The 11,536-nt window shown below is 32.1% G+C and overlaps 1 long non-coding RNA gene across 1 annotated transcript; it reads left to right on the forward strand.

Moving 5' to 3' along the window:
- Positions 1-1,110: 1,110 nt before the first annotated feature.
- LOC123690875 lies at positions 1,111-1,857 on the forward strand. Its single transcript, XR_006751343.1, has 2 exons — positions 1,111-1,424; positions 1,512-1,857. It is a non-coding gene; the product is annotated as an uncharacterized LOC123690875 (long non-coding RNA).
- Positions 1,858-11,536: the final 9,679 nt, after the last annotated feature.

Genomic DNA, 11,536 nt, shown 5'->3' on the forward strand with positions numbered 1-11,536 from the left:
ACCAGGACCGCACGCGTCGTTATCAAATTTTTAAATGACAATGATACCTTAGATGCTTTAGTTTTTTTACTTTCTTTTATTTCGTAGCATAAATGCAAAAATGTGATGACAGTTGTGAAAATAATATAAAACATTAAAACAAAAGTTACTGAACAAATTAAAACAAAAGTTACTGAACAATTTCCTGATAGTACTCTATCAAGTACCTTGTTTTATATGTGTTTTTTTTTGTATCGACGATCTCGTTATCTGTTCACAAACAGACTGAAATATACAAAATTGATTTATATCGATATCGATGTTTTATTTTACAGTGTTTCCCATCGCTATTACTGTAAACATGCCGTATCAAAGCAGTGCGGGATGGCAAATAATTTTTCACAAAATCAGGGGTTTACATTTTCCCTCATATCTTTTAAACTATTGGGTCAAACTAAAAACTATTTATCCGGTACATACAAGACTATATATACTATTATCCGAAAAAAAATTTTTTGAAATATCTTTAAATTTCATGAAATTATTAACCTTCAAAGTCAGTAGGTGCGATGTGATACACTGAGAAAAATTTTCTTTAGCAAAGTACCAATTTAGCTCGGTTAAAAATTATTCTGCTGCATTCAATTAAGACATATTTAAAATATGCATTAAAGCTTTGCTAGTATTATACAAGCAAGTATTGCTAAATATTCTTGGCTATTATTAAAAAAGTACTTATTTATTTCAAAATTACCGACTCGGTAATTATTACCTTTACCGAATTAGGTTCAAAATAGACAAGCTTACGTTATTATTTAATGATAAGCAAGTTATTTAATTTTAGACTTAACCATAGTTGGCTACTATTTACACAGAGTTCGGTTAAAAATAAACAAGCTTACATAATGATTGAATGACAAGTAAATCATTTAAATTTAGACATAATATTATTTGGCTAAAATTAAATAACTTTCTATGATGCATATAACCGTGTTTCTTACTTAAAAACAAACAAGTAACTTATCTATTGGGAGATAAGCACAGCTCGGCAATTAACAATGGAGCGAATACTATTTTTGACCGAGTAACTTGATAAAAATGAAACAAGGAATTGGCTGCATAGCCCGCAAAGTCAGCCATTTCTATCAAATCATAGTCGAGTGACGAACGTGTCTGTTGAAGCGCCGCCTCAGCACCTACAAGGCAGATTCAAATTTACATTAAAAACTTTTCATCATCATTTTGAATTTTAATCAAACTATTATAGAAGAGCAAGATGCAGAAGACAAACTATTAGGGCTCAAAAACAGCCATGGACAAGCGTAGAACTAAAGTGGCAAGACTCTACAGAGACGAAGCTAATTGCTGCAAAATAGTTAACTATAGCTCCAATACCTCAATACAATGAATATGCGGCTCTTAAAAAACCCAAAGGATATCTTCTGGTGAGTTCAATTTTTTTGAATTTTTTGTCTGCTTTAGTTTAATTACTTTTGTATAATATTTACTTAGGTTTTTTTTATTTTTTACAGCTAGAAAAAGATTGTGAAAACCAAAGGACAATATATCACTGAAAGCTTCCCCACAATCAAGCCAAAAATATTTGAATTAGTAAGTTACTTCTGATCAAGCAAGATATTGTCATATACTTATTACTTTATTAAATACCTAAGTATAACTTTAGTAAATTTATACATTAGGTATAACATTAGGTAGGATATAGTTCCCATATAATATGTAAAGAGCTTATTGTACTTTAATTTTTTTTGGTGCAAAAAATGTTTAAGTTTTAGCATTTATGATCATTTTCCCGACGACGAATGTGAATTATGTTTCAATGAGAATAAATTCAAATGTTTAAAATAACGGTTTTACTTGTTGGGTTGTAATAAAATTATTAGATCAAAAAGATTACTTATTCTCCTAACTTATTCTATAGTTTTTGCCTAAACTTTTGACTTATCAAATACATATAAGTACAATATTTAGATGTAGTAACTTGCTTACATTACCATAATGGTTGTTTGTTTTTATGTAAACAAACCTAAACCACTTTCATTAGAGAACAAACTCCAACATCGCGAAATAAAATCAGCTGTTCCGTAGATTTTGGCAGAGTAGATAATTCCACTTTTGTATATGAAACAGCTGATATTTCTTTTACGATGTTGGATTTGGCCTTGGATTAGGTATAGACCTAATTAAAGTTGTTCAGGTTCGTAGTGTGAGTCATTCCTTAAAAGTTTTCACATGATTTATATGTAACCCTGTTATTGTGAAAATTAAAACACAAAATAGTTATTGTTTTTTTGACATTGTAAATTGTGTACTATTTTTAAAAGTAGTAGTATCTAAGTGTAAGTAGTATGTTACTTGAAATGATTGTATCGTGTACTGAATAAAGCTAATTTTATTAATGTGCATAATTTTCTTTCAGTTTCTTATAAGTTTTTGGTGTGTCGGCAAAATGAGTGTTATTTTCCTACATGAACGTTTCATTGGCTTTTTTTCCGACATGCCAAAATTTTGCCCCCTGCACTAATAATGGTACAAATGACAACATATCGAACTAGGTAAATATTTTCAGTATGAGCTGACTTCACATTGCATACAGGGTGTAACAGAAAGGGGTTACACATCTAAGCAGGGCGTGATGTACCTACTGATGAAACTGAACAATTTTCCCAAAGAACATAAGGTCAAAAGATGAAAATAATGGAGAGTTTTAATTTGTTTTTCATCTTTCGACCCATTTTTCTTGGGAAACGTTGTTCAGTATCATCAGCGCATCACGCCCTGTTCGGATGTGTATATCCCCTTTCTGTTACACCTTGTATAGGTTTTACAAACATTCACAGGTCAGCTTATACTGAAAATATATAGCTTAATATGTGTCGTTTGAATTAGTACTTGCAACAAAGTATTTTAGCTATGGTTACCTAATAAACCCGCCTAAGAATACAAAGTAACTTGGCTAAATATACCAATCTTAATTGACTAGAAAGAACAGAGTATATTTAGTTATAGTTAACCAATGAACACGATTGACAGTACCCAGTAACTTGGCTACGTATACAAATTTTCAATTGAGTAGAAGTAACAAAGTAGATTGGCTGTCCCTACCCAATAAATATGATTAACATTATCGTGTTACTTAGCTAGTTTTACGAAACAACTTTGCTAAAAACAACAGAGCACGTTGGGTATTGTTAACAGAGTAACGCGATTCACTATAGTAAGTAGGTAAGTTATGTTTACTGAGTGAATAGGTTAAAAGCAACAAACCTTTAATAGTATTTTTTGACCAGCTTAGTGGGTTTATATTACCAACATACGTTAACAAAGTTGACTTGTATAATTTTAGCAACAAACTTTGCAGGCTCCCTCCGAAGCAAGTTACTCGGTTGTAAATAGCAGCAACTTGTTTATTTATAGCCGTCACGTTTTTTCAGTGTAAAAATGGCTCATGACGCACAGTGGTGAACTTGCCGATGTGAAGTATGGAAGACATGCCGCAACAACGGTAAGTTTGGCATTTTAGGTGCCGCAGTGAACGTGTTAATAGCATTTCTTACACCAATCTACTCGATGGACTACTACTCTTTATGGAGTTTCTTGCCGATTCATGGAGTTTCTTGCCGATTCTTCTCCATAGATACTGCTTTCCGAATCGGTGGTAAATGTTAAAAATACTTATGTAATGACGATTCGAAAGTGCTACTAAATAGTAGTCTAATTGAATAAATAAATGTTTGAGTTTGAGTTTGATGTCGTTTTTGTTCTGGAGTGAGTTTGGGAGCAATTTACCGGCAACCAAGCTTCCTAACTTTGAAATGTTAATGTAAAATTTTCTGAATTTGTCTCATACCAATCCCCAAATGTCCTCGAATCTCCTAATAAGTGATATTAGATTTCCTAATAAGTGATATTATTTTTTAGATATTATTATTTTCTTAAATTAGTCGTCTGATGGTAGCCATATTTTCCTCCGTGATCGCAGTTGAGGGTCGACCTTCACGAATTTCATCATGAAGAGAAACACGGCCGCGATGAAATTCAGCATATCAATGCCTTACAGTGCTCAATGGAGGTGCTTCCCTCCCGAAAGTATTTTGAAGGCGAGCAGTGCAAGCTTTCGGAGAAAGCGAACTTTTAAAATCATCAAAAATCATCGCCCTAAAATTGTTTCATGTTAGTTCCGTTTTTGCTACGGACAACGGACAACTTGAGATAAAAAAAAATTGACACGAGCTTCCAGCCAAATTTTTTTTTTCCTCAACTTATGAGACTTCATAGGTTAAAAAAATATAACATTCAAAATTCAAACATTTATGGGTGCCTAGAAACGCAAAACTTTTAGTGTGCACTAGGTCCTAAATATACCTACCTTCCTAAATATATCGGATGCAAAGTCATGAAGGTAATTAAAAAATGGGTTGTCTGTAAAGTCGGTTTAACTGACGATAGTTGGACGTGACAACGTCTTAAGGCCGATTGTGCTTCTTTGTCGCTCGTTCCGCGCTCTCGCTCGCACTTCAAGCCTTACATGGAACGCCTCAGAGCGAGGTAACGCCGCATGAGTCATGTTTTTTCGTGCGTACAGCCGGCTCTATCGAATTACAAGACGTGTCACGTCAAAAACAATTTAATTACCTTCCTAAGTTTTATAGTCCTATAAGTCCAAAATGTATACCAAAATATTCGAACTTTCCCAAGTTTATATGTAAATATTTTTATCTTGAAAAACAAGATTTATACGACCAGTTGTAATCAGTTAACTACTAAATCGGATACACACAATAAACTTGCCTAAAATATCGAATTCGATTACGAGAGAAGCCGAGAGAAAATAAATTCTGCGAGGTCAAAATGTCCTACGGCATTGTAGGCTCACATTACAAGACGCAGTCGACCAAATATTCTAGAATTTTTTAAAATAATTTTTTTTAATGTTTTCTTATTTGTACTTAATTGTATAATATAACTCTTTTTACAGTTACTATATATAAAAAGGAAAACTGATATAATGACTGATTGATATGTCCACGCACAGTCCAAAACTATGTACTTGGCTTAGAAACGTAAAATATTCCAGCATTCTTTCTGGTGTGGATGAAAAATATTCGCTTTCACGTTGATAAAAATCGTTCCTAAAAGAAACAAGGTATGTTGAATATTGCTTTATAAAGTTCGATAGAAGACATGAACGAAATACAGTCATTTTTAAACTAGACGCAAATATTGCTCCGATTTGTTTTTCCATTCCCACTATTTTTTTTATTTACATCAAAATAAGTTTCAAAATTTGGTTTTACTTCAAATATCCATCAACAAAACGTCATTAAACATCATCATAAAATAGACCGTATGAACCACAGAACCGAGCACACGTGTCAGAAGTGAAACTTTTTGGCAAGATTCAAAGATACCTACCAAAATAGTCGCCTTCATCCATGACGTAACGGTATTGCCATGACGCGTCCTTGAAATTTTACTCTCAACGTACCTAAAGATATTTCACTTCATTTAATATCAGTTTCTCGATTTCCTTTGACCTGTCAACAGCGCAAAGAAAATGTCTTCCAACTTTTGGCCATTCACTTAACCAATAATGTGTCTAGATAAAACAAATACGTTACCAAAGCTAATGTATAGGACTGGAGTGTGTGCGAAGGTCCCTAATTAAGGGCCCTTGGGTCGAAAGCTAAATGTATTGAAAGGGATCAATGTTGGATCCTTGTGGTAATGTTTTGATTAATCTATATGGGTAATGTTTTTAATTTGATATAGAGATATGATGTAATCTATTAAGTGTATTTCGATTGAGGTAGCCATAATTCTTCTCATATAAAGCTCTCCTGAAAAATACATAAAAATATTAGAGTCAGTAACCAATATGGTAGCTTCTACCACTTCTGTATTGCAGTAGTTTATACGTTAGATTTAAATAAATGTGTTTACTTCTAATAAACTAGTTCATTATCTTTACAGACATGTTGATTATAATTTCCTGTAACCTTTCAGAGATATTTGGTTGTTCTCCATTAGGTAGTACCACTGTACAAAGGGAATATATTTTTATCACATTTTTATGAATTCAGTCTGCGGTGGAAACTAACTTACATTTAAGAATATAATATGTATTAAAATTAATGAGTGGATTAGACGATCCATTACATATCCAAGACCGTACCCTACAGATCAACATCTATACAACGCAATATAACTTAATAATATCATTAACAAGCAATATGAAAGATTCTACTAAGATTGGATACATAAACAGGAACACACTCAAAGCCCCTTTGTTCCACGTTTCGCGCCAAAAAGTTCGATGTATTGGCAATTTACTGCCTTATCTCTGCCGTATAAATTCAACCAGGGTAATTTTGATACAATGAGCTTCGTGATTCGATTGATCTTCAAAGGAATTGTTGCTTTTTTAAGGTTTTAAACAAAGGATTATAATGTTATCATGACGTAAGGGAATAATGAGTAGGTATACACTATACATATACAAGTCAAGCGAAGGTATTTCCCGTATGACTGGCTTATAACACTAGATGATGTAGTTTCGATTACCAGATAAGTAACATTTATCTCATAATAATTATTATTTCAGATGAAGTTCGTGTACTTTTCAAACATGAAACTTCCTCTGTCCCTAACTGAATTTACTGGACCGGAATATCAAAAATTACAAAAGCATATTGGAGGTATTATGGTTATTGGTACATATTTTTATTTAAATGCTTACTCAATGAAAAGAATAAGAACGTATGTTATTTTGTAAGCAGCACTAAAGAATGGAGTACAATTAGATATTTGTATGAACAATCTTTTTTTTAAATTTTTCCCTCGAATGATCGAGGGAAAATGAGTGTGGTAAATTTTGTATTGACAGTTTCTTTAAATTCAATTAGTGAAATGACATAAATACCTATGCTTTTGTAGTAATCTCGAAAAATATTGTTACTTAAATGGTGCCTTCTAAAAACCTTTTCAAAAGGTTTTAATAGAATCAATAACAAACATAACAAACACATGCGATTTAAAAATTCTTAATATCAAGCCTACTGTGCAAAATTGTTCGCATGAAATTACAGGAAGGATAATAGCATATCGTGTGAGAATGTTATTGGAATTCTTGTAATTTCATATCAGAGAAACAGGTTGCACGGTAAATTAATTCTATTTCGTTTCATATTGCATTTTAACTCTTAAAAATATATTGAGTAGAGCTTTTAATGAAAGTGGTTTAGTAGTTCTAATTAGTTTTGAATTGTGAAGTTATTTTATTTTGAAAATAACGTATTTTTACAGATTGAAATGTTTTGCAGATGATAATATTATGAATGAGCTTCTCAATAATGTTATATAACAAATATTCAGTATAATACCATGTAGGTTGTACCACGTGACGTCGAATGGTGCAATTCTATTGGCCGATATTTGGGTCGGAAAAATAATCTAATTAAAACAATGAACAAGGATGACATTTTCAATTAGTACTAGAATGAAGATATTATTTTTGTTAAAATACTTATGTAAGTGGCAATGATTTTAATTTTAGCAGTGGTGAACGGCAATGCCGCTGTAAAGATTAATAGAACGCAGAAAACTAAAAAAGGACATTTACAGTAACACATATATGTGGGGATGGTGTAAATAAAAAGCCAAAATCGCCCAATCGATTTATTTCCCAGACACCGGTTACATATCAAAAAATACATTTCAACAACCCTCCATTACAATTACATCGTACCAAAAAACACACAGTCAAGTCATAGACAACATAGATCGTTCTACAGTCTACAGATAACATATCCACAGATTAAATAATAGAAAAGCACAGACTAAAAATAAAAGTAGTTATGAAATACAATCTTAATTATTTATCCTATTCCCACATATATATTATATAGATAGAGATATGTCCTAATATTTCCTCCAAACAGGCTGAACAAGATAAAATATGAAGTTTCTATTCCACAGGAATAATATTTTTTTAATTTCTGATGAACGCATTTTCAAATTAGGTTAATTTCGAGTTCATCTCAAAAACACAGACGCGTAGTTTTTACAAGATGTCTGCCTGTCCTTATAAAACCAGTCATATCGAGAGCTCTTAACTTGAAAGCTTTCTAGACAGCACGTAATACATAACTTGGTTACAAGTTTAACAATCTACGTGACGTCACAAAGTGTTAGAAACGATAGACTCACGTCGACCCGGGATTAATAATTGCTTTCAGTGCATCGAGGCAACGCATTTTTTGATTCTTTCATGTCGAACGAACAATATGACTCAACTTATTACATACTTGATACCTGTATATTAAGACTAACTGTGCCGCGCGGTTTCGCCCACCTTGCTCCGCTTCTGTTGGTCTTAGGGTGATGATTATAACCTTCATCGATATCTAACACCGAAAGAATTTTTCAAATCAGACCTGTAGTTCCTGATATGAGCGCGTTCAACCAAACTCTTCAGCTTTATAATATTAGTATAGTTTTATTATTTAATAAGAGACAAAGTCGGCTACCTCAACAAGTCGAAAACGAAACTCAAACAAAGCGAAATATATTTGAAAAGAAAATTACATGGCAGTCTTCACGATTGAGCATAATTTGAAATATAATCGAAAAGTGGGTTCTGTTGACATTGATACAACAAAGACAATAGAATAATTTTGTTGTCCCAAGAGCATTACCGAGTTTAATGAACTGGTAACATTATCTTAACGCTTGCGAGATGGAGTGTCAAAGAGCGTTCTTTATTGTGAAGAAAAATGTATATTTTTGTAGCTGTATTGATGTTCGCAAGAATCAGAGAAAGGGCGGACTGAATACGTCTGTCGTTGAAAATTTCATTTATGCTTAGTTGAACCAAAAAAGGGACTGCTGGATTCGGTTGTATTTTTTGTGTTGTAAACTTTAATGAACCTGGCGCTTCTCCTGTAAATTCTGACCAGATACAATAGTTTTTTTAGAGTTGTAAACTTAATAATACGAAACTTTGACTTCATTTTCAACATTAGAGTCATATATATAGAGTTTGATTGCAATATTTTAAAATCAATTTGATAATAATACTAATTCATCAATTCATCAATTTGCAATATACACATTTTTTTCCTCTATGTATCCGTGGAAATAAATATCAAGATAATTCTTTCACAAATATACCAGCCATTGATTGGACAAACTCTTATGTAACTCAATCAATACTTGAATTTTGAGCACTCCTCAAACCTTCTCTTGACTGCTCCTCGACTTACTAGTTAGCACAAGAGTATTACAAAAGGGAATGATTTTAATTGCCAGTGCAAAAATTCTAAAATATCCCACATGAGAATATGACGTGTCTGATTTGTAAGAATTAACTTCTAGAAATGAATAAATTTGAAGAAAATCCTTTATGTTTTTATATTCACAACTATTTAGCCAATATTATTCTTCAATGCTAAATCAGAACTCAATTGCCCTTTGAACCTTAATCCAATTTTACATCAATCCTTTTAGAAGAAAACGATCGCGTAAAACGAACGGAACGTTTAATAAGATACACTCAAAAACAAAATGGATTAATCGCAATACTTCAAGCTTACTCCGAACCCTCGGCGAAATTTAATTAAGAGCTGTAAGGGAAATTTTTTAAAAGAAATCTTCGATTTAATGAGGTGCTCAAAATTCTACTTAACATCGCACTAAAATTTGAGAGTGCCCATTTAGCTAGTACGCGGAGATTCTCTCACTGCGGGACCAGAGGGCATGAGCTCGACGCGAGACTTCATTTCAAGGTAATATTTGAGATGCTCAGGTGGTAGAAGGATCTCTGAATGCTGGTGATGTGTTATATAGATGGAATGTTCGTGAATGCGAAGGCAACTTCAATTAGTGTTTGGCGGGAGTTTTTCGGGGCCGTCCGGTGTTATGTGCAATGAATATAAATTTCGTACGTGATACATTTCCATATCTCTGTTGGATAATGTATAGAAACTTGGGGGATATCGAATTGATCTACTCGGTGTTGCCGTGAATTTATAATGGCCCTTTTTGTTTCATTTAACTTGTTACGATTACGTTGTTATATGGAAGCGTATTTTTTAATTGATATTAATTTTTATTATGTTTTCTCAATGTATTTTGTAAAACTTTTTTTAAATGGTTTATTTTTTATGACAAAGGATCGATTAAAAGAAATTGTTGGTAAACTATCAACATTCGTGACTAAACACTATGAAGAAGCCTTTACTAATTTTAAAAGATTTATATAAGATGTGCTGTTTAAGAGATGTCCATATTATAGGTGAGCACATGAGAAATATTTTGATATATACGCAATGACATAATAAAGGCACACAGGTATTCAACCGATTTAAATTCATAAATCATTCTCAACCGAATAGTTTACAAAAAAATTTCAAAGCAGTTTATCCAACTCAAATATGAAATTTTCTTCAAAATACACAAAATATGTTCTCAGTTGAAATATTTACAAGTCTTCCACATGAGAACGTGCCCATCTCTGAAATGGTTCACAATGCTAATGCAGTGAACGTTGCAGTTAAACTGTAGTAAAGTGCTTTTGTTATAAGTATTGTAAGTGCTACTTTTCTATGTATTGCTGGTACGTACGTAAAATTATGATTTGTAGGGAATAGGTATTATTTAAATAATGTTTTTGATCAATAACTTAAAAGCATGTAACTTGTTACCAAACTGTTTTTATATGAATAAACGGCAACATATTTACAAAATGCCAAAATTGAATAATGCTCTTAGAGGTAAAAAAAAGCTTAAGTACATAGTAACAAAGAGTAAGGTTACTTTCTTTTTAATACAGTTCCGTGGTTTCGTCTTATTGCCAATAAAATTAAATGTAAATTCAACCTTTTTTGAGATCAGCCTTATTATATTTGAATTTGCTTTTGTCAAAATTTGGTCAAAATCATAGTAGGTAATTGGTAGGCTTTTGGTAGGTAAGTAATTACAAATGACGCCACGATTTTAGTTATTTCTATAGATTTCACATATGTTTCTATACTTAAGAAGTATATTATCTGTGCCATAGTGATCAGATACCAGAAGAAACAAAGTAGTTTTCTTTAAAAATGCAAGTAATGTAAGAAATTAACGGCGTATTGCAGGCAACTTTACTAGTAACTACTTTCTTTGGACATTCCTTACTTCTTACTCTTTGAAACTAATTTGTGTTAAACATCGATTAAATTGTATTTCCTGTGCTAAATAACTCTCATTAAAAGTTTTTATAAAATAAATTGCGATTCATACTAATATTTATCGTTATATAATCTATATAATATATAATGGTGTAAAACGCAACTGGATTGAAACATTCATTTACGGATTAAAAAAACCGCTCAGAAAATTATATTTTTTCGATTTTAACACTAATATACAATGTATAAAGTACCATTTCCGTGTAAATTCGCGAAATGGAATTCAGTGCATATTTCATTACTAATGAATCCAAACAAATGTTTCTTCATTTCCCCTACTATGCGTTTAATAGAGAAATTAAATAGGTGCG

Source organism: Colias croceus, chromosome 4 (genome assembly GCF_905220415.1).
Source record: "Colias croceus chromosome 4, ilColCroc2.1".
Classification (NCBI taxonomy): Eukaryota; Metazoa; Arthropoda; class Insecta; order Lepidoptera; family Pieridae; genus Colias; species Colias croceus.